Below are 24,020 nucleotides of genomic sequence, written 5' to 3'. Positions count from 1 at the left end.
GCCAATTGGAGTCCGGTCATGCTACCAGCCGACTGTCACCTGCCAGAGGTGTTCCCTTGATTTTTCACTCAAAACGACTAAAACGCCGACGTAGGTTATTCTATTGTGTTACAAATAAATAAGCAGCTATTGTAAGTGCTTGAAAAGCCTACTTTATTTTACCTTCGTCCTCTCATGGTGGTCGATACACGCCACACGTCTATTGTGCTATCTATTAAGCCTGTAATTTTTTTCTATGACTATTGTATAGCCTGCCAGACTCTCGGCAGCCTCGGCATCGAGGCTGCCGAGGCCAGACATCGGCAGCCTCGGGCACCTTGCTATTTTTTGGGCACATTGCTATTTGCACAAAACGAAACTTTGAAAAGATTTTTATTTTTTTTTGCCGGAACGTGAGAAGGTTTTTGCTCTTAATGTTTTTCGGTCAACCACTTGGAGAACTTCGTCTTCTCTTGTCGCTGTTGGACTCACTTCCTAGAGGAACTGTGTCCTCGACGCCCTTTTCCCTGCACAACCCTAGCGAAAAACCGTATGAGTCACAATAACCTCATAGAGATTTCACATACTGAACTCATACTAAACTCTTACAAATCTCATACAGTCTCATATATTTCTCATACGTTGAATGGTATTTGTATGAGATTATGTGAGATTTATATGAGTTTAGTATGAGAAATTTGTGTGATGTTACTGTGACTCAGCGTTTTTTCGCTGGTGAAGTCTATAGCAGCTGGCCAATATACACCTCTGCAGACGGTATGAAAAGCTCTGGGCAGGTTGTTGGTCCTGTGTCTTCTTGAAAGCCCCATCGGTACGTGACCGACGGGGTAAGAACCAATTCAGCCCTTACCTTGCTAATTGCGCGCACATGATACGGGCTTTGATTTCGATTATGAGCTTGCTCAAAACAGCCCAACATCACGTGAAGAAGCCACAAGGCATGACTGCCTGCTTCAGCAGGGCTCACCGCGGAGCGCCGTCCTGGCCGCTAATTAACTCCTTTGGGAACTACGTTGCCTGGGAGCTGATCTTCTCCTCATCGATCTTTCGTCGTAATGATTGTGTTGGCCGGCTATGCGCGCAGTGCCTTGGGCACTCCAGCGGTTTTTCCAACCTGACAGCTAGACTGTTGGCACAGCTATCTGACAGCGTGGTGCCACTTGTGGCAGTGTAATCAGCTGTTTCATTATTTAGAATGTTAGCAACCCCTGGTTCTGCTGAAACTGAATTCTTGCACCATCCAGAAGTCAACTGCAGAGGTAAAAACAAACACTGGCGAATATACTGAACTCTCAAGCAAGCTGAGGTTTTGCGAAAGTGAGGAGGAGGAGGAAGAACATTTATTTCCGCCGAATATGGTACAGCAGCCACCTACGTGTCCGCACGCAGGCGTCCGGGGAGGCAGTCTGTCACACCGCGGCTAGAGGACACCCGGCCTCGTCTAGGAGAAGAGGTCTTCAGCCTCGGCCGCCAGGCGGACGGCGAATCGCTGTGTTTTTTCGTCGGAGCTTCTTAGCGTAGTCTCCCATTCATCGCTAGTTTTAATCGCGTTGCGCCCTGGTGCACGAACGCATCTCCATATTATATGATCTAATGTTGCCACGTGGCCGCAAAATTTACAAATTTCGATTTCTGCACCGTCCCTCTTCCGCCCTCTGGAACCCGCCCAACTCCTCCACAGGGGCGAAAAGAAATTTCGAGCTTGGAGTCTTCTCCAGTCGTACGATTCCTTTTTACTCAGGGATCTAACCGGTGGCGGATATATCCTCCGGTCTTTCTTCAAGTTGTCGGTTACATCCCTAAAGGTACCTATACATTCTTTGGTTTTAGATGTTGTGGAGGCGTCCGCAGCACCCCGAGGTAGCGAGGAGCGGGCGAGCATGTGGGCAGCCTCGTTACCGGCGAGACCGGCGTGTGCTGGGGTCCAGATTATGGTCACGCTTTCGGCGAGAGACGACTCGTTCAGAAGTTTTGCAGCACGATTGCTGACTCTACCCTTGCTAAAATTTCTAACCGCCGCTTTGCTATCGCTGATGACGTGTTTCACGCCTGGTCGTGCAATAGCAATGGCTATTGCAATCTCCTCCGCCTCTACCGGCGGTACATCTCGATTTCTTTCTATTCCTATGGCGATCCCAGTGTCCAATAGGGCGACCGAGGTTACGTCGCCTTCTTTCCCGATCGCTGCATCGGTGTAGGCGACCGATCCCGGCGGGAGTTTGTCCAATTTGTTAGCGAGGTGCTTAGCTCTGCTTTTCCTCCTCCCCTCGTCGTGTACGGGGTGCATGTTCTTCGGTATGGGCGAGACGTATAGATGCTTTCTGATTTCTCGATCTATGCTTTCTCTGACACTTTCGCCTTCCCCGGGCGCTAGTAGGTTTACCCAATCGAGGATTTGCCTACCCGCCGCCGTTCCTGCGAGTCGCTCTCTCTGGGACAGCCTGACCTCCGCAGCCAGCTCTTTCCACTCATTATGCAACCCCATTTTCTCTAGAATGTCGTTAGAAGTAGTTATGGGGAGTCCTAGAGCGCACTTCGTGCATCTCCTAATTATGGTGTTTAATTTGTGTTCTTCGGTCTTGTTGATATTTAGGAATGGAGTCGCGTAGCACATTCTGCTCGTGACAAAAGCTTGTACGAGTCTGAGTCTACTAGCCTCCGTGAGACCACTCCTTCTGTTGGACGTCTTCTTAAATACTCTGACTACGAGCTCCGCCTGATCTTTTAATTTCTTAATCAGGCTTTTGTTACTACCCCTGCGGTTGATAATCATACCTAATATTCTAATTTCATCTACTTTCCGGACTTCGTTTCCGTTGACTTTAATTTTGATATCTGGAGTTATCTTCCCACTACTGCTGGTCATTACCAGGAGCTCCGATTTTTCTGGCGAACAGCATAGACCTACGTCCTCTGCGTGATAGCTGATTATATTTGCTGCCTCTTGGAGCCTGGATGTGATGTTCGAGTCGTTCCCTTCGCACATCCAGACGGTCACATCGTCCGCGTAGATGCTTAGTTTTAAGTCATCGAGATGGCCAAGCTTACGAAGTTTTTGTAGATTCGGGTTTTTTAGTTAGCGCATTGCGAAGAGAATGAAGTCGGTCTAAGTAAGCTGGTCATGGGTGCCGGCTTTGATGTTGAATCGGAAGTGGTACAAATTGGTGTGAGAAGTCAGAGTATGTCTTTTGGCACTCGGAAGATCAAGAGATCATTGAGTAATATATTGTCGGTGACCTGCCAAGTGGTGTGTAGTTTGTCAAAGGAGAGCGAACTATGGGAGGTGGAAGGAAGTTGGGTCTTGGTACCCGCCCGTGCCGGCGCATCGGGGTACTGAGAAAGAAAAGGTGGTTTTGTTGCATGGTGTGCTTGCATAAGGCGGCCTGCATTTGGCGTGCGTGAGTATCCAAAGTAGGTGTTGAGAGTGTTAAGTGACCACTTATACCAATAGTGTGATTGCGGGTAAGGAAGGTCACGAAACGGAAGAGGCCAGAAAAGTGCTCGTGATGCGTAGGCGGATTGCAGAAGAGCGGCAGATGATGTTGCGCAATAAGCGAAAGCGACAAGGTACAGGCATTCAGAACATACGCCGAACAGCATCTCTCTTCTTGTTGTTAAATACTTGCCTCTACACGCAAGTTCTCTCCTTTTTGGTCATTATCTTTCAACTTCAGAGTCGACTGTTAGCTACGGAGCATTCCAAGGCTGTCGATGTTTTCTGATGGAAGCGCCTGCTCCTTCGGGGCAAACTATTAAGCTGCGGACAACCTGACGATCACGCCTTAATTGAGGGTACGTGTGGGAAAATGTTGAAGGAAAAAATAAATGACAAGGGTTCAACGCTGCTGAACCAAATATTGCGCGAAAGCATTAGCTGCGGGTGACCGAGAGTTCTCTTTTTCTTCTTCCTCAGCCCACATATAAAGCACCGCTTTAACCAAGCCGTATGAAAGTTCCTTAGTGACCTATAGGGGTAACGTGAATGCCAGGGTCCTAGCAGGCTGAGTCTGACATAACCGTCCCATTTGAAACGAGAGACCCAAGTTGGCAGCTCCTGCCGACCGCTTGAGTTGGTAGCCCAGATCTCAGCCTGGTGTCACGTGAGGTGTGACCTCACAGCGTGACGTGGGTAAGACGTGGCTACCAGCCGCGCTACGCTGAAGGCTCGAAACCTAGAGTAGTATTGCTTTCGAAATAAAAATCCTATACCCGGACTTGAAGCTGTGCTCTTGACGTGTTCAAGACGCGGGCAGTGCACAAATACCTGAAGTAAAACAAAAATAATGCAATGTTATATTGCGCTTATTATAGTTACAACTGGCGGTGCACGCGCGGGCTTTCAGGATCAGGCGTTGTCTATCGCCGGCATGTTGTGGACGGAACCGGGAAATGCGGAACAAGTGCGGGCGACATTTATCCCTCTGTATCCCGCACGCAGCTCTTTAGCGGCCGCGATTGATTGCGCGTTATTCGGAACGGCCTTATGCCACCCTTGCTTGTAATTACTGCCTTAAATAACTATTAAATGAGTAAGAGCGCCTATGATCACTTAATGCCAGAACCAGCGGCACTACGACTGGAAGTAGTACGACCGCTCGATTTAAGTTATTTTCACGCCGAAAAAAAGTCTAGGGGCACTTTGGACCACTAATCTGCGATGAGGCGAAATACTTCCCAAATCAGAATTTAACTGCGATAAATGCGTCGTTTGCTGCAGAAAAGACTTCAATATTCCCAGAAGGAGGCAGCAAATAAATGTTTATTGAGAATGTTTATTGCAGGCAGTTTTTCCTCAGTGTCTCTTTGATACGAAGACAGGCATTGACGTTGCAGAGAAAAATTTGTGGCTTATTTTCCCACGATCGTTGCTGTTCTTGATGCAGTGACCTACATAAGTAGACTGCGTGGGTAGATTCAAAGGTTGTTCGTTACACGCCACTGGATGTCGCCTTCTTGTCCAATCTTAGCACTGCTAATCCGCTTTTGTTAATAATACTCCTACTAAAGTTGCAATGAAAGACTGTAGTAGAGGCCCAAGAGCAGGAGAATGCTGAATTGGGCGAGTTGGTGCATTCGCATTTTAGGAAACGTAGCGCAAAGAAGACAAGGACAAAAAAGAAGGAAACACACACGAGCGCTTACTCACAACTGATTTTTTATTAGAAAAGCTAGCAGAAAATACAGGGTACAAAAATTATCAAATACATGTAATAAAAGGGGTGAAATTGACAAAAAGTTGTGAGTAAGCGCTCGTGTGTGTTTCTGTCTTTTTTGTCCTTGCCTTCTTTGCGCTACGTTTCCTAAAATGCCAAGAGCAGGAATTGGATCTAATTCTGCTAATTTGAAAGCTAACTGTTTTGAATTCCAAGGAGTCCCATAAAAGAGGAAATATTGTGTTGCTCTTTAAGTAAAGCAGGTTCTGAGGAAGTTTTGTAACGCTGCCCATATAGAAACAGAAGGAAGACGCAAACACCGACAGCCGAGTGGAAATTTCTAGTACTCGAGCATCATCTTGTGCCACCGATTGTAAATGTTTGAGTCAAGTGAAGCCGCTACGCTTCCTGGAAACATAAGGCTGAGTGAAGTTGGTGTTGCTATGACGACGAGAACAATACATGGTTCCAGGAAGCTTGCAGGAAAGGTAGTATCGCTCCCATTGGCTCCAAGTGACACGGCTTCTGTCTTTTTTGTTTTCTTTCACGGATAAGTATAGTATGGCTAAATTGAGTGGTTGACGTTCCGCGTACTGATAAGGAGTGAAGGTCGGTTCTTTTTATTCTTTACCTACCGTGGGCTATTTATCCAACCGCAAATGAGTAGGTCCCGTATACGTAACCTCCTGCGACAAACCGATGACAGCCTACGTGTCTCCATGGAGGTTTGCGTGTATGAAAAGCAATGGTTAGTGAGTTGATTTATGGGGCTTAGGGCCAAGCGTGACTAATACTATGAGGGAATTTTTAGTGGGTAGCGGAAGGCTCGGGTTGATTGCGACTACCTGTCTTTTTTTCGTACCTTGACGTCACCCAGTGCAGGGGTGCCTTGGGTTCCGCCTCCACGTAAATGCGGCCACCGTGGCCAGAATCGACCCAAATTATGTCGCCTGGCTAAGTAGCCGAACATTCTAGCCACTAATACCTGTGGTTGGATAAGGACAACTTCAAATTGATCGCTCTCCTAAAATATGACTGCTAGCATTGAGGACGCTATCTCTAACCATGTCATTTCTGGACGCTATCTCTAAACATGTAAATGAGCTTGACGTGAAATGACCCTGATTACCTGATTCTGCACTGAAAAAAGCCATGTACACGGGTTGTTTCTTGAAGGACGTAAAAGTATATTTAGAGCCTTTAATGACTTCCAAATATAATAGTGTCTAAGAATTACTAAGAAGCTTGTACAGCAAGTTGAGCAATGCTCTTTTAATTAGGGATGAAATATACGCCAAAACATGTAAGAAGATATGAAGACAAGTTAAAAAGTAGAATCGAAGTAATAAGCAGAAATAATGAGGAGGCCTAATACTAACACATAATAATCGTACAAACATCAATTAAAGCACATTCGTATTTTCTCTTGCTTATTTTTGCAGTCAGTCACAAGGTGGCGCTTGTTTGGAAGCGCGGCGCAGAGGTGCCGAACTCATCACTTGACACCGCATCGACACCTAGCGGCGGCTGTGTGACCACAATTGAACTGGACCCTGCGCACCGAGAGCTCTTGTTTTGGACCATCAGCTGCTTAACAACGAGTCTCAGTACCTGTCGAGAGCTGGGTGCTTCTGGACATGCCTCGTAAGTATGTGATTCTAGCGAGAGAAAAATGAAAACTATTCCTATGATATGCGTCACAGATGGTACTGAATAGTTCGCGCGAAACGACGTAGTGGTACTCAGGAGTTCTTCGAACAGATTGATACTTTGAAGCCAGATATTTGCCGCGGCTGCAGGTTTCCAGCTCTCCCGAAAAACTTAGTACAGTGACACTGGATTGCGTCAATCTGCATGTGGTTCAAATATTGCACCATTTAGCCATCCAGTTCCTGCGTGAGGCCTAAGTCATGTGTGGAAACGTAAGTCCTGTGTAAGAATACACATCCTCTCGCGTTAAACTTGGCTACATTTGCTGTTACTTATGAATTATTTAGCTTCTAGACAGTAGTTTGTACTTCAGTTAACGCAATTTCCTCTGGCAGCCAGCCCGGCCACAGATGCAATAGCACTTCTCGAATAACAGTTCGGTTATGATGGTTCAGTTGCTTGCTTTCCTTCTGCAGATCACAGCATGCAGCTTAATAACCTAAATACCTTCGACACATTAACCAATGCGACACCAGCAATGTTTCGTGCTAAGCGATTTTAGATCGTGAAGTACCAGTAAAATACCTGCAATTTATTCAATAAAGAGTGAAACGAGGAATTCAGAGAGCTTCCTGGTAATGTTTTTATCATTACTGCCTAGTCTGTAGGTGCTGCAATGTCTGTCTCGTCAGCACAGTATTGAATAACCGAATAAAGACGGATCAAGTAACCTATGTTATTTGTTGTCGCAATCACAGTGGCCCCTTCAGATATTTCTCTGTGGAGCTGGCCTTACGATGAAGGCGAGAGCTCTGGCTTGGTCATGACCGCACCAGTCGCCGAGGAAGCAGCAGGTTATATCGTCGCCGTCATCGCCTCGGTCAAAAGGATCTCTCACTTCCACGGGTATCCACGTCACTGCGTCTTCGCTTTCAACTCTTGACGTCGAACAAGACGATATCGAAGGGCTGTACGTTCCTCGCGTCTTCGAGTGCGACGTGGTCGGAAGTCGCCCACACTCCAAAGTCAAGTGGTTCTTGGACCAACAACCATTGGACGACAGCCTCAGTCAGACACGCAACGAAGCCAACGTCACGAAGAGCGTGCTTCTCCTGCCAGCTAAAAAGCATGCGGGAAAGTTGTTCAAGTGTCAAGCCACAAACAGCCTCCTGCCAAGGGGTCGACGCGAGTTCAGCCGCTACTTGGCGGTTGGCCTCTCAAGTGATTGGCTGAGTACAACAACCACAGATCAAATAAAAGATTGTCCTTCATGTCAGTGATTACAGTCCTCGATAATAATTACTCGTAATTATTTAAACCACGCAAAGGAATATAAAAATCCAAAAAGAATTTCTGAAAGCTTCCAAATTAGTAGACAATTTGTCATACATGCCATGTTTTCTATTAAACCTTCATTCTTCATGGTTTGTAGAAACATTTAGAAGGCTCGGTATTTATTTATTTTTTTTGTATTTGCTTTCGTGTATCCTGCCACTTTTTGTTTCAGTAATGCGAAAGTCTACCCTACAGTTATTTCGTGCCTACAGGAAGAAAATAAAAGGAATGTGACATCAGGAGAGAAGGCAAAATGAGGCAGAAGTATAGTTTTAATCAGTGCTCATATGCTTTCGGATATCACGGTCGTTGTAAGGAAAAGTAAATACAAAACTACCCCCTCCCCCCCCCCCCCCCCTCCAACTTAAGGAGTAAAAAACACTCATATATTGTCCTATCAAGACTCATGACAAATCCTATTTTTAATTTATACAACTTTTTATTTCCAAGTAGAACTGGTTATATTGAGTAAAAATGCTCTTAATCTGTCTTTAAACCCAGCTTTCTAACAAAAAAGAAATGATGGTTTTCAGAAGCAAAACCCCCAAGAGACCACCGAAACGTACTCGGTATTGTGGCTGAAGCCGGATGTATGTTGCCAGACGAATATTCATTTCGAATGCCTTTCAACTTGTTGTATTCAGGACGCGGTTTCATATAAAGATAAATGATAAATATATGTTTGAGAAGGTGAAAGCCGAAACACAGGTATAATCCAGCTCTATTAAAATCATCACCGTATCATGCGCTACTACGTTAATACGCTGCTCGAAGGATCAAATAAGCATTTGAGCTTAAAATACACGGTGTGATGTTGAATGGATATATTTACGCCGTCCACAAAGGCGGGCAGGTCTTTAGAGACGTGCGAATAATGCACTATAGATGGCAACGGACAGCCAAAGATAAGCGTACTAAATGTGAAAAGCAAATCACTTCGCCAGCTGATTTTTCTTAGTACAAGCTGTCATTTTCATATTCCTTTACTTCCAAAATTGGAAGAACCGCGGTGTGTTGAACATCTTGCTCAATAACACACACGTGGGATAAAAATGCCGCCGGATTACAGAGCTCAGTTTTTATATGCTCGTTTGCGACTTAAGCGGCAACGCCACCTGCGTAACCAGAGGGCAACTACAGGGTGACTCCTGGGCCACTCTATCAGCGTTGGCGCTGACCATCCTGGGAAGCGAGGTTGTGCTCCGCCTTCCACAGCCCGCTGTGGTCATCCGCAACACACTTATCGGGCAATCTGCTCAATAGCAGGATTGCGATCCAAAGTGACCCCCTAACGCTGTGTACTCCTATACTTAAATTCGAAGCTTAATCATACCTCGAATAGAGTCACCGGATGGCCACCCTATTAAGGGCCAAATGCCAACCTGGAGCACAACATTCTGCTCGGCTTCAGGGAGCTTTCCGCGGTCATAGGCAACATTAACGTCTCGGACAGTTTGGTGAACGGCAGCGTAGGGATCCTGAGGGACAACCTAAAGACATCGCGTATTGAACTTAAAAGCGAAGATTAAGTGCCGCCCAATTTTGTTGCATTTTCAGAAAAATATCCGACAGAAGAATGTAAACAAGAGAAAAAGAAACGTCCAGAATAAGAAGCTTCGACATGCCATTATCTGCGTTCACAAACCCAGCGCCTCAGAACAGTTGAGAAGTAGTGGGTTTAACTGCGCTCTCATTCATTTTCATAAACCTTTTTTTCGTGTTGCTGCTAGGTATCGCTGCTCGATCAGAAGCTGTGAGAATCGCGCTACCCATTTTCGTAAAATATATCCGAGTTTTCGCTAGGAGGCGCTGCTAAACTGGAAGCACTTTCTTTCCTTCTTTTTCTCTGTCTTGCTTCATTTCTGTTTTTATTTATCTCTTTCTGTCCTTCCTTCTTTCTTTCTGTCTTTATTTCTTGCTTTTTTCTGCTTATGACATCTCTACCTCTGACGCAGACAAGACGGAAGTGAGCCTCAAGCTGGGCGCCGGCCTCAACGCAAGCCACATCACCGAAGACACCAATGTCTACATGGAGTGTTCCGTCCTTGCACAATCAAGAATCGGTGACGTCACATGGCTGCGTGAAGACCGGGAGATCAAATCTACTCTTTCCGAAGGATTACTTCCCGCTACTTGGTGGTACGCCGGGTAAATGCAAACCACTATGGGAGTTATTCCTGCCGACTCAACAGGGCCACTGACCATAGCGTGAACCGCACCGCGTTTTATCTTCGAGTGAAATGTAAGCGCAAAAGACATTTGACAATATATCATACCTTGAAGGTATCGCGTACTCAAGGTAAGGTATGTCGAGCTATCAAGGCTAATCTCGTGTTGTTAGCGAGCAGACCAAGAATCATATTTCAACATACGGATATCACTGTAAATTTTTCACGATTGATAGGGAAAACCAGGAGTTACAGCGTTAGAAAGCGTAGAGTAAAAACACCTCTTTGAACTGCACAGTATGATATAGCCCTTTCTGTGCTTATGGCAATATTTAACCGCATTGTAATTACACGATCCAGTACTGACGGTCGAGTTAATGAATAGTAGAAGATCGCCCTGGGTCGGGTGCTATCTGGCAGAGATGCTCTATCTACATTGGTTTAGATGGCATTGCGCGCGGGGGCAGTAATGTACCAAAAATAATCGGGGAGATGACGGCTTTTTGGACGACTGGATGGCTCTTTCGACGAAAGTAACCAACAGCTTTTAAGAGAAAAACACGTTTCTGTGTTTTATTACGGATTCGTTTATTGAAGAGAAAGCAGCAGATTAATTTCTTCCAAGCGGGATATCTGTAATTTTGAAGGAACTAGAACAAAATGATGAATAAACAGCGCTACAGACTAGCACGAAGATCAAGAAGCAAACAGGACGAGAATCAAGAAGCAAATAGCCGGTGATCTTCTTCCTAGTCTGTAGCGCTGTTTATTCATTATGTCACCGTACCAACTCGCCCAGATGTCTCTTCTATTATAGAAGAAAATAAGGGATGACAGCGGTAAGATCCATATCCACGACTTATGGGACGTCGCGCTCTGGTCGGCAGGTCGGATGTCGCTAGCGTAATTAGTTGTGCTCTCGAGGCTGGGTGAAATTAGCCTCAATCTACTTTCTGTGAGCTGAATCGTAGATTCGTAGAATCGTATATATATATATATATATATATATATATATATATATATATATATATATATATATATATATATATATATATATAAATATATATATAGGGCTAGTGGTTAGGGCGTCCGTGTCTCTGCTGCGGCCTTAACCTTCTCTGGCATTGCTGAAATTCCTTGCTTACTACACCCATGACCCAGAAACTGCAATTCTGTTTTTAAAATTCACATCTCTCTGCCTTAACACGCACTCCTCTTTCCTGTAACCGGGTTAGTAGCGCGTCTAAGTTCTCGATGTGTTCCTTTTCTCTTCGGCCCATAAATAAGAATGTCATCTAAGTAGCATATTACTCCGTTCAGCCCCTTTAACATGTTGTCCATAATCTTTTGAAAAATGGCGGGAGCAGATGCAACCCCGAACGGCAAGCGATTTACTGCGAACAGTCCTTTGTGGGTATTTAGGGTGAGGTACTCGCGAGAAGCCTTGTCCATTAGCACTTGCTGGTACGCTCGACTCAGGTCAATCTTAGAGGACACTTGCCCTCCTGCCAAGGTAGCAAATATTTCTTCAATCTTTGGTAAGGGATAGTTATCAATATTTAAGCACGGATTCAGCGATGCCTTATGATCCCGGCAGATGCGTACACTGCCATCTTTCTTTACTACTGGCACAATTGGCGAGGCAAAACGACTGTTCGAAATTTGCTCGATCACACCCATACCAGCGAACTTATCCAGTTCTTTCTCAACGGCTTCTATCAGCGCAAACGGAATGCTTCTAGCTCTACAAAACTTTGGGTGCAGTTCCGGCTGGAGGGATAGCTGAGCTTGCTCACGTTTAATTTCACCGAGCTTGTCGTTGAACAACTAGGGATGGCGGTCTAAGACTTTTTTCAAGGCCCGGCGGTCGTGAGCATCCACGTAATGAAAGGTACTCCAATCAAGCCTGAGCTGATACAACCAGTCCCGTCCTATGAGAGCAGAGCCCTTCTGGCGGAGAATGTGTATAGGCAGCTGTAAAGACTGGTTCTCATGCTTCACGTTTACTGTCACCGCCGGATGCACAGACTCCCCTGTGTACGTACGAAGTAGCACCGAAGTCGGACGTAACTTCATTTTCGGTAAACATGACCGCAAAACCCGGTATGACATCACCGAAACAGCTGCTTCCGCGTCGAGTTCCATTTTAGGTACCAGTTCCTGAATACACATTGTGAAGCATATCGGCTCTTGGTGTGCCCGTAGCAGAGGCTCAACATCCTCCTTGGCCTCGAACACGCCGAAGCTTTGCCTCCGGCCGTCTTTTCTCTGTGCATCTTGTCTCTTGACTTTCGGAGAGTGCGAACAAGACGTCGGCTCGGAGCGACACTCCCTCTGAATAAGCCCAACTCTGTGACATCTAAAACACGTCGCTGTTCGGAATCGGCAAGCACGGTTGCGAGGACGCAAGCCGCATCGCGTGCACGGCGAGCCATCACGTGACCGTCTCCCCTCGGCAGCAGAGTTCTGAAGGTCTTCCTCGGTCTCCCTGCTGGACCGGCGCTCTGTTACGTTCTTGGAAGCCGCCTCGACTGATAATGCAATCTCAACCGCTTTTTTGAAAGTCAGAGACGATTCCTCAACAAAAAGTCTCTTTTTGATGTCGGCCAGGGCCGAGACATATTCAAATCTGTCTCTCAGAGCTTCTTCTAAGTTCGCGCCGAAATTACTTGTTTCCGCGGACTGCTTGAAGCCTGCTACAAAGTTCGCAATGCTGTGTATTTCGAACTGCATTTTTCGGCGAAAATGTGTTCTCTCCGCGATGACAGATGGTCTGGGCGAAAGATACTCTCGTATTGCTTTCTGTAGTTTTGATAAAGGCTGACTGGCTGGCGCGCTCGGGGCGATTAAACTCTTCAACAACTTGTATGTTCTCGCACCTACAATACTTAGGAAAGCGTCTACTTTGTTGGCATCTAGAATCTTATTGACTCGCAGGAATGCGTTAATCCTTTCTTCGAATGTATCGCAATCTGACTGAGATTCATGGAAAGCTTCCCCTTGCACTATCGGGGCCATCCTGGCTGCTTCCCAGTCGCTCTGTTGTGGGCAGTCTTCTAAGATCGGTCGAGTCTCCGTTTTAACAGCCGCAGAAGACGTGGTCATCGGTCTATTTCACCATCCTCGTCGCCAAGTAGTTGTGGCTTGGAACAGGAACGACACAGCAGCCGAGCAAGTTCCGGGACTCCAGTTTATTGCGATCCGGCCGCGCATTTCCCTGGCCAACAAATGCCCACGAAACATAGATTACAGCGCGCTTATATCAGTACACAGAAAGAGGGGGAAAGGGGCGGCGCCCTTACGTCGCGCTTATCGAACAAACACTACACATACGTAACGTAGGCAGTAGAAAAATGAGAGAAAAAAAAAAGCAGTCTCAAATGGTTCCCAAAGAAGGAAGAACACGGAGCTACGTGTTCTCATATTTCATTAGAAAGAGCCTAACGTACAAGAAATGTGGTTATCCCGAAGAGCAGATTGGATTTGCTGGTCATGAATTATAAGTTAACAGTGCAAAAACGTAACGGGAACTCTAGACAAGAAGACGACACTACCAGCGCTGTATTCCTATTGTCAGCCGTGAAGTTTAGAGATTGCTTGTTTGTTTTTTGCGCGCGTTTGTGTGGAAATATTTCTAACTGCAACACATGCCCTTTTCCTTACTACTACCAGGAAGGGCAAATGCCAGCACTGACTATTTTAGGCTTTTGCATTTAGACGTCACTTTTTATTGTCTTTCTATCATTCTCAGTAGCATAAGACGGAAGTAGTCGTCATCACTATCAACACCAGCATCCTCAGCAACCAAGATATACCACAAGCAGGAATATTTGCTCTCCCATTTTACTTCTATCAATGCTGCCCACCGACCGCTGGGTCAAACATGTCGCCTCTCACTACCTATCTTCGCCCCCCCCCCCCCCCCTTCTGAACTTTACCTATTCCTAATACATATGCATTAACCTTGTAATCCACTCCATCGCCCTAAAGAGAAATCGATCATTGCTGATCTGAGTTAATCGCGTCCCTAATAGCTTTTTTGTTTTCAAGATTTATATGCGCTTTTTCAGTGTTTATGTCGTTGACGTTGCTCCAAAGCTTGTTCTGGAAACAATCGAAGCTCTACGTTAAAGTGCCCAACCTGTCTTCACCTTAACAAATGGTGATGAAACGATCTGATTAGTATGGCATTAACCAACCGTTTTGGCAGCATCGCCAAAGTTTAGTCTATCATGGAATTTGATTTTCGTTCTGAGAGAGTTTCCCAAGATCATTAGGCCATTGATTTCACAAGTGACATTGCCGCCATGTTGCAGGATCCAGGTTTAGCCCCGTCTGCCCACCGCTAATCCTATGCAAATGATCACGCCAGGACTGGACTATCGCTGATGAACCTTAGACTCAAGTAATTAATCAATGAAATGATTGACCAATCGAACCAGCTCGCGGCGAAAGTGGAGTTAAAAGAGAAAGCTGCGTAATACAGTTAGTAAGACGCTTCTGTAAGTATTTTGTGCGTGCGTAGTAGGTATGAAGAATGTTTCCCGTAGGCTAAAAGCATAGCAAGGAAGGAAAGGCAGGAAGCGTGACGCTGTAAGGAACCAATGAAGCATTGCTTACATTTATACAGCACTGTTCAGAGCATTTTATTCCGGTTATAATTAGGGGATCACAACCATAGGAAAAAAAATGTCGCAGTCCTAAGCCTCTGCCATCATAGAAAAATGTCGCGTCAAGATTCTGTAACCTCTACCATCTGCTGCTTACTACAGTTGATACGTGGAAAAGTCACCTGCCACGGCTGACAGGTGGTAAAAAAAAAAAAAAAGAGAGAGAGAGAGAGAGAGAGAGGGAGAGGGAGAGAAATCTCCTCTTTCCACTTGTGAGGTTGCAGACAAAACACTTGGATATAATGAGACTCCAATATAACGAAAACATTCCATCAATCAAATTTATGGCCCCTGAATTCAAGAGAAATGTCAGGGGGGGGGGGGGGGGTATAGGCTAAAGAAGAAAACAGTTAAATATATGAGATGAAATGTGCAAATGTATTTATACTCACTTTAGACTCAAGCGCGATTCATTACCTACTACACTAGTTAAGGAGAAAATTTTTTTTTTCTTTCAAAGTACCTTTTACTTGGATCTTTATCCTGCGTAGTAAAGAACCGGCTAAAACGAAAAAAAAATATAACGCACGTTTGCAATCATGCGCTGCCATATTGCAGCTCTCCTAATCGAGTTTCGAGTGGCGAAAACATGAGCGCCGACCAAGCGCTATTGAGCGCCAAATGCCGAGAAGCGCACTATATGGCCTGCACTATAGTACAAATAAAGAAAGGAACGGCCTCGAAGATTTACAACAACGTCTACAATGAGCTCACAAACAAACAAAAAAAAAGGTACAAAACTACGGTATCGTCTCCATCTTTGCCCCTAAATTTAGCGTTGTGCGTGTTCTCACGCGAAGGTGCTACCTTGTTATTAGGCATTAAAGACCTCGAAGTTTGACAGTTGAAGTGTGGGCTAAGCTAGATGATGTATTTAGCGTGCATTCAGTAGAGATTGCCGTGCAGCCGACACTATTTGTTTTTATATTATTGCCATACAGGTTTTCAACAACCTTTCTGGACCCTGGTTCCTTTACTGGTTTAATTCTTTTTTGTCACGGTCCATTTGTTTTTCGTTTGTTATGTTCTGAAAAATGTTTTGAAAATTATCTTGAGAAATGTAGCGAGTTATCAATTTGAGTGACTCATTAATCTCTGGCTGCATTGTTCGGCTAATTCAAAGGATTTATTCATGCGACGTGTTTAGTGAGAACCTAGAATAAATATCAAGACATTGTTAATTGCTCCCTAAAAGTGCATAGGGGTTACCGAACTACAAGACAGCCCGAAGTAATGAAAATTGACACCCGGTAACACATTTCACGCATAATATAGCCGACGCGCAAGAACAAAAAAAAAAAAAAAAAAAAAAGAACTCAGATCCGTGTTTAATGAGCCGGTCCACGCGCTAGGGCTCACCGCGAAGCAGAATATGCTAGTGAAGATTATTTTTTTGTCTGTATTGTTTGTTACCCCAGCACATAAAGGTTCTTCTACTTCGTGAACAAAAACTGTGTCTGTAAATAGGACGGAAGTAATTCTCCCGGGAATAAACTGCTCCGTTAGCAATAGGTCATTCGGGCTAAGCACATTGTCAAATGTCTTGTCGACCTCTAGATTAGGGGCAGACGTAAAGAAACAAAGTTGCTGGTAATAACTACTGAAGAGAGTTGAGAAAACAATTTAGACAATACGGTATTGGCGAATCGAAAAATCAGGCCCAGAATAACCTGAAAAAAAAAAAAAAAAAACGCTTTAGAATCAATGCTTAACTCGGCTGTCCATACTGCTCTATTGAATTTCCATGTATTGATTATTTATGCACTCACGCACTTGTTTCTGTACCTCTCGAACCAGAGCTGCAGCGTTATTGTTTACGGAACCACTTCGCCAATAACTACGCTACGCGTAAAGCCAGCCTTTGCTAACTTGCATTGTTTCCCTGCTTTAGTTGCACCCCACTGTCTGGCTAGAACCGGGCCGGCGATTCGAGCGAGGCTTGCGCTAAAAGCAGGAGGAAAGGAGCGCGTACACGAGAATTGCGGATGCAGAAGAAAATAATATATTTGGCATCAAAAGAGGGATCAATCTGCTTCTCTAATCGAGTATGCATCGCATGCGTTCTCCGGAGAGCCCTATTTATCCAAAACGCACAACAAATAGCACGCAAAAGCAACGGGCAGGTTTTGCAAGACTGTACACAGCGCCTGACGGAAGGTACTATCAGGCGTGCTACCAGAAATTCCGCGCTACGAATGCCGGTCGATGCGTGGTTTGATCGAAGTTCCAGCGGGAGTGGCTACGACACTAATGACCTCAAGCGCGTAGTTGTTTACCTGTGTTCCGAGTTTTTCTCCGGTGAAGGATATTTCTGCTTTTTACAATCTTAACCTTTCAACTATGTACCCATTTTGTTTTTGAGCGGACGGGAACTTGTACACAGGTGGCGCCAGGTAGGAAACTGGATTTCAAAGGTCAAAGTGTACTCAGGCCCAACCATGGAAAATTTAAAGGCAAGGGGGTTATGTTATGCTTATGTGCTCCCTGTCTATATGTCCACATAGGAGCGCTCTGTCTAAATCCACGCGGCTTCTGTATGTTTCCACATTTATATTCCCAGGATTTACGCGACCTTTGTATGAGTGTATATTCGTCGTGTCCTGTCCACATATATGTTCCATGAGCAGGGGCCTAGCGAAGTGGGGGTATGGGTGTCAGAACATTCGCAACATTTTCTGAGTCTTTATCCCCCCCCCCCCCCCCCCTTTTCTTTTTTGCCTTCTTCGGGCCTTTCTGTCTGCACATTTGGTTTCGGCCGGCAGCAAATAATAAGCACAGAAAAATATTTCTAGCAAAACCACTCATCGCGGTATCTCGACGGATTTTCAGTTTGGATGCTGCTTGGTTTGATACCGGCAGAGACGGCCGCATTTCTTTGGAGGCCAAATGCTAAACCTCTGTGAGGTTAATGAAACGCAGGTCTGAATTTATCAGAAACCTCAAGCATAGCTTATTTCATTGTTCATTTGTCGAGAAGTTAACCCTAGCATTATACTTTATGTGCTTCTGTTCATTATGCTCTGCTTTACGCAGTGCCTTCAATCAATCAATCAATCAATCAATCAATCAATCAATCAATCAATCAATCAATCAATCAATCAATCAATCAATCGATCAATCAATCAATCAATCAATCAATCAATCAATCAATCGATCGATCAACCAATAAATCAATCAATCACATCTTTATTCCAACAAGTGATGCTGAGGGCCGTGGACAAAAAGCTTTTGAATGGGCTTGTCTAGCTCCACGGGTGGGATTGTGCGTCAAGATACAGGCCCCGGAATTCATACTACCACTGATGGGAGCTGATTGCCAATATCGAACGGTGCTGCGTTTAGTGTTCTAGGCAGTATACCGAGCGTAAGCCTCTTCGTGAAAGATACGAGGTGAAACGAATTTGTTATGAGCAGAGAATCGTTTTGGTTTTGTTGCCTTTGTTGATGATAGTTGAGGTTTAATATGCGTCGAATGTTTGGAAGAGCTTCAAACTTGCCTATTTGTCGTGTACAAAGTACTGCATTCCTACGCAGTATCATATAGGGTCCCGTTGACGCCGAGGCCAAAAATGAAAATAAGTGACGCGCACAGGCTACAGAAGCAAATGACAGGATCTAAGAGAAAATTGTATTTGCGAATAGTAGCTCTAACACGGATAGTGTACGGAATACAGCCATTACAAACGAGCTTGCGGGCTGTCGCCGCTACAATCTTCTTATGTCCAGTCGTTATCATCAGAACAAGACAGCTTTAGTTACATTATTCGTAGGGATTGTTTCGTAGCAGGAAGAGCGGCAGAGAGAACATATTTTACTGCCAACTACGTATAATTAAAATGAAAGCTTGGGAAAGTGGTAGCTTAAAAAATGAGTAGTTACGCATGCCTGGGAGCACGGGACCGTCGAAAAGCGCTGTACGTAAAAAACAAAAAAGAAAAATCAGATGACAGAGCATTTTAAGAGTATGCTAGGATGTGGCGGCATTTTAACAGCACAAGTGCCCATGCCATAACAGCCTTTAGACGCTGTTTTATACGACAATGCACGTAACTTTTATAGAGAGATTTCTCTTGGGTAACCAAAAGCAAAACCTTAGCGCGCTTTATGCTCTTTATGAAGAAGGAACCAAAGAAGTATGTTTTCACTTGATGTAGAAGAAAAAAAAAAGTCTTCGGGATTTTAAGAATGCAGTTTTGAAAACGCTCTTCACGCTCTTGTACACGTAACGCATTCGTCTTTCGCATGGATAGTCTTAAATGGCATTAAACAACAGGACCGCGTAAAGTGCCACGAAGAATGATTGCAGAATATGAGAAATATGGCACCTGCTTAGTTGCGAAATGAAAAAAGGGGGTGTGTAATGTGCTTCCATAGGCGCCAGAGCATGACAGAGTCCATTAGCATATGAAGTGAGCGAGGCGGACCCAGTACAGACCGCCTTGGAAAACATGCTAGAAACAGCGTACGCTCATGTTTTTAAACAAAGCACAAAGTAACAAGAGATGAAGCAAAGGTGACTGGCGTAAAGCCAACCATTGTGCTAGTACACAAATCTCGAAAACTTGGAGAAAAACGTTTCTCCGTACACTTTCTCGCTCGTGAGGCTTGGAAACAAAGTACTACAAGGTAGGGTTTAGAAACACACGAGAAACCGAGAAACAAGAAAACAAAAAGGGCAGCCTACATAATATTTGAAACAATGCGTGTGTCGTAGGTTTCCACGGGTCTAATAAAATATGAGGAAACCGCGGATTACAAGCCACACGGCGCTTGGACCATGCTTCCGGTTGCCTGCGCTGCATCTGTCGCTGCCAATTTCAGCCCTCATTGATATACAGCAGGGGCCTATACGCTGCCCTGTTCGGGGCTTATTGACGTTGGCCCAGATGACAAGTACCAGGCCCCATTTTCGCGACACCGGTGCACGCTGCCTCCTGCAGGTCTTCCTTTGATTGCATGCCTTCGTAAAGCCTCTCTGCAGGTTTTTCTAGCGAGTGCGTTAAGTAAAGTTAAGTCAATTCTCTGCCAGTCTAATGAGGTCAGCTAGTTATTTTGTGCTCGAAGAAAGATTGTAGCATTTCGACTGTGCTCTGTTTAGGAAAGCGCGCTTACAGGTCGAAGGGTTGTCGCACAATTTTGTCAAAGAGGCTATATAGTACATACGTACCGTCTTTGCCAAAAGTAACCAGGCTGCATGGTTTGCTTCTGGCTTGTATTCTAAAGTCAACATTGATTCCCAGGTGATCACAACTTCTTAACAATTGAGGACTGGAGCTCGCCTATACTTTGCACAGGTTTACAGCTTCAGTAGTGGTATAAATTTTCTGCCACCCGACTGAGAAGCGGAATACGCAGCCTGGTTACTTCTGGCAAAGTCGTTACATATGTAAAATAGGCACGGTAGGACACTGCACCAATGAAATTTTCAATAACTTTCTAGCCTCGCTAATATATGGTGGCTTGTGCTGTATGACTAGATTAAACTGAGAAGAGACACTACTCTCCACTATATTCCATTGTTACAACACGAGTCCATAATACAGCAGGAAATGAAAATTTATTCCCCCGTAATACGGCCTAAATGCTCTGTCCGCGTATGTTTTCTCTCTTATCGTGGTGCTGCTCGGTGTGTTTTCCTTGGCCTCATTTTTTAAAGGGATGCGCTTGCAATGACTTTCAACAAAGGTTTACTTAAGCCCTCGATTCATTAGCGTAATTGTTAGAGCAAAGAAAGCATCAGTATCATGAATACTTAGGTCTTTCTGATACAGTTACCCTACTCCAGTCATGACTCTTGTTTTCTTGATTTCGAGAACAATTTGAATAGGCTCCTTTTATTATTAGTATTTCCAGCATACGGTGATGAATTGAATGTACTAACATGTGCAGAGTTTTACAGAGAATAAATAACCAAGATTTTAAGAAATATAAAATCTAAAGCTTTTCAATGGCATTTGAAGCTCATCACTTTTTCGACATCGTTGTCTGACAAAGTAGATTCCGCAAAAGACGATGCAGTAATTTTTTTGTAGGAAACCTTGGTGCTACTCATTTTAGACCTGCTGGAAAGACTAAATTTAGTACCGTCAACAGAACAGAGGAAACATTATTTTCCAAACAAAATGTCTTTGATACTTTCATAAGTTCATATTTGCATTGGAGAACTGCTACAAGCACTGACCACGAACTCGAAAAGGTATGCTGAATAATTCCTTACCAATTCGTATTTATTCTTTCCTCAAACACATGTAGGAGCAGTTCGTCCATTCGAAGGGGGGCCTCCCTGTGTTGAATACTAGCAGAAAGCCATGGTTGCCCGTGTTACCCGGGGAGGCATCGTATATGTGTTAGCATATGAATAGCCATATTTGAGCGTATGTGTTTATTTGCTTTGTTTGCCTGTTTTTGTGTTTCTCTTGAGAGGAAAAACTAGGCAGTTTGGCGAACTGTTGGCTGTAATGCACCCCCTACTTTCGAAATACATGATTGAAAAGTATTCGGATGCCTAATTATTTTATGAATTTTGACTTTCTTCTTCGCCGTGCAATTTGTTGCCGCGCATGTAGGCAGGGCGCCCAAGTCCCCGCGTGCATGGCTTGATGCAGCCGCGGAATTACTTCCTATATCAAAAACAAGAACATCGGATTTGAAAATCACCCTTTTTGTGTCAGTATGCAGTGCAGTGGGTGTGGTGTGAGGAAGACACGCACCTCGACGAGGGAAAGAAGCCGCGTCACGCCAAGGCTGTGACGTGTTAGAGATGCAAACAATCGGCAAATGTGCTTAGAGGTTTGCCTTCGCAAGCTAATGCTAACAATCTAGCCCGCTTTTTCCCGTCTCCTACCTGCACCCACGTACACGCAAATACTCTGTCAGTGCTTAGATTTTGTCAATACTTTCGTGCGGAATATCATTCTTCCTGTTGCTACTTCTGTGGTTTACATTCATACCTGACTGACAACTAATCTTTACTGAGCAAGAACGTGCGCAATAAATACGAGAGCGGTGGCAGAACAGTCAGATTCTGTCATACGTTACATGGTGTAAAAGGCGTTGAAAGCGATAAAACACAAAACAGGTGATAAGGCTAAAAGGTGATGGAACTCAAATATAATGTTAAGATATTCAGTTGATATTGATGAACATTTAACAATAAACAAACACGGATGAAAAATGGGTCAGGCATGCGCGAAATCATGCCAGAAAAAACCAGATGAATGAACGCGATATAGTAAAAGGTCATTAGAGCGATAAAATAAAAACAGGGTGAAAAGCTAAAAGAAGATGGACTAAACACATTCTGTTCCCGACAAAGTAAGCAAATTAAAAATAAGTCAGGCATGCGTGGTCAAAACTAAAATTTATAGAGGGCTTTTAAGAAGGCAAGTTCGCTCTCATAGATCGTTTTAGACTCTTCACTAGACTCTTCACTCATACACGTTGAGCCTTTTTGGGTTATAAAGAAAGCTTCCTTTAATTCACGGCCTACGCTGCCTCGACTTCTGTCCACAATCACGGTTTCAAGTAACCAAGGAATGCATATACATTTGCTGCAATGAACCGCAAGGTTGGATCCAGTGCCTTTTCTGAGCAGGCATTGTTCCCTCAAACGTTCATTCAGACATCTTCCCGTTTGTCCTGTATACACCTTGCCACATGTTAAAGAAATCTGGTAGATAACCCCTTCTCTACAACCGACAAACATGTGAGCATGCTTTACACCACAGGCCTGCTCTTTTGGGCGTCCGTTGTTGCTCCTGGAACACAATGTGGCCAGCTTACGAGAGGCGGGAAACACAATAGGCACCCTGAAATTATTAGCGACTTCAAACTATGTGCTGCACAGTGGGTGTACGGAATAACAACTGGTCTAAGCCTCCTGTTCTCTGATTTATTATTTATGTTCTTGCCCTTGACCTTCTAAAGCAAGGATTCAGCCACTACCGAAATTACTGTCTGCGGAAACCCCGCTTGTTGCAATCGTGCAACCTGCAACTGAAAACTTTCCTGCCTGCAGTGCGAACAGGATTTCTTTATTGCCGAATCTAATCTCAATGTCGCTATGGCCCGTTTGACTGTTTTAGAATGGAATGATTCGTGGGATGAAGTTCCTTCTGGCTGCGAGGTTTGTACATCCAACACATCCTTTCTAGCTCCAAGAGGAGTTCCAGGTCTAGAAACTGTAGCTCATTATCTTGTGGCAATTCACAGGTATATTCAAAACCATAACTACGGTCTTTAACACATGCTAAAATTTCCTCAACAGTGGACTGGTAAGGATTAGTGTCGTATCTGCTGAACAGTACTAAAAAGTCGTCGACATACCTGAACACTTTCAACACCTTGCTTTTGTCGGACCTAATATCTAGATTATCGTCAACGGCTTCGAGAAAAATGTTGCTTAGCACTGGCGCGACAGAGGATCCTATGCATATTCCTTTAACCCCGCCGGGGTGGCGCTGTGGTTAGGGCACTTGATTACTGTTCCCTCGAATCCCGGCCTCGGCGACCGCTTTTTGATTGAGGCGAAAAGCAAGGCGCCCGTGTGCTGTGCGATGTGAGTGCACGTTAAATAACCCCAGGTGGTCGAAATTTCCGGAGTCCTCCACTACGGCGTCTCTCATAGCCTGAGTTGCTTTGGGACGTTAAACCCCACAAACAAAACCATATTCATTTTCTTTAGATGTACACATTATTCTCATAATCAGTCCCAGTGGCACTAAGGTAAAATTCCAACAAGGATAGAAAGCCGTTCATAGAAATACCGGCTGCAGTTTGAAATAAAACGACTCCTTTATTTTCAACGCAAGACTGAACAGCAGAAAGCAGTAATAGAAAAGGTCCTTGGCGTCAACCGAAAACATATTTCCAACGGTTTCACAGGATTGAAAAAATTCTATAATTTTTGTCGAATTCTTTGTAGTGAAGGGGTCATCAACAGCAAGTGCGTTAAATTGCTTTAAGAGAAATTGGCTAATATGTCTTTGCCATCCATTTCGCTCACTAACGATAGACCGGAAAGGAATGTCGTACTTTTGAGTCTT

General features: G+C 44.6%; 1 protein-coding gene and 1 long non-coding RNA gene across 2 annotated transcripts in view; one reads left to right on the top strand and one right to left on the bottom strand.

Moving 5' to 3' along the window:
• The window catches only part of LOC146179286 (uncharacterized), a 65,150-nt gene that overhangs the window by 3,134 nt on the left and 37,996 nt on the right, over positions 1-24,020 (bottom strand). The window lies entirely within an intron of this gene.
• LOC146179287 (uncharacterized) lies at positions 6,678-8,031 on the top strand. Its single transcript, XR_014700719.1, has 2 exons — positions 6,678-6,797; positions 7,562-8,031. It is a non-coding gene; the product is annotated as an uncharacterized LOC146179287 (long non-coding RNA).

This window comes from Amblyomma maculatum, chromosome 9 (genome assembly GCF_055883805.1).
Source record: "Amblyomma maculatum isolate TAMU_Amacu chromosome 9, ASM5588380v1, whole genome shotgun sequence".
Lineage (NCBI taxonomy): Eukaryota > Metazoa > Arthropoda > Arachnida > Ixodida > Ixodidae > Amblyomma > Amblyomma maculatum.
The sequence above is the reverse complement of the archived record's forward strand: the minus strand, read 5'-3'. Positions and strand labels throughout refer to the sequence as shown.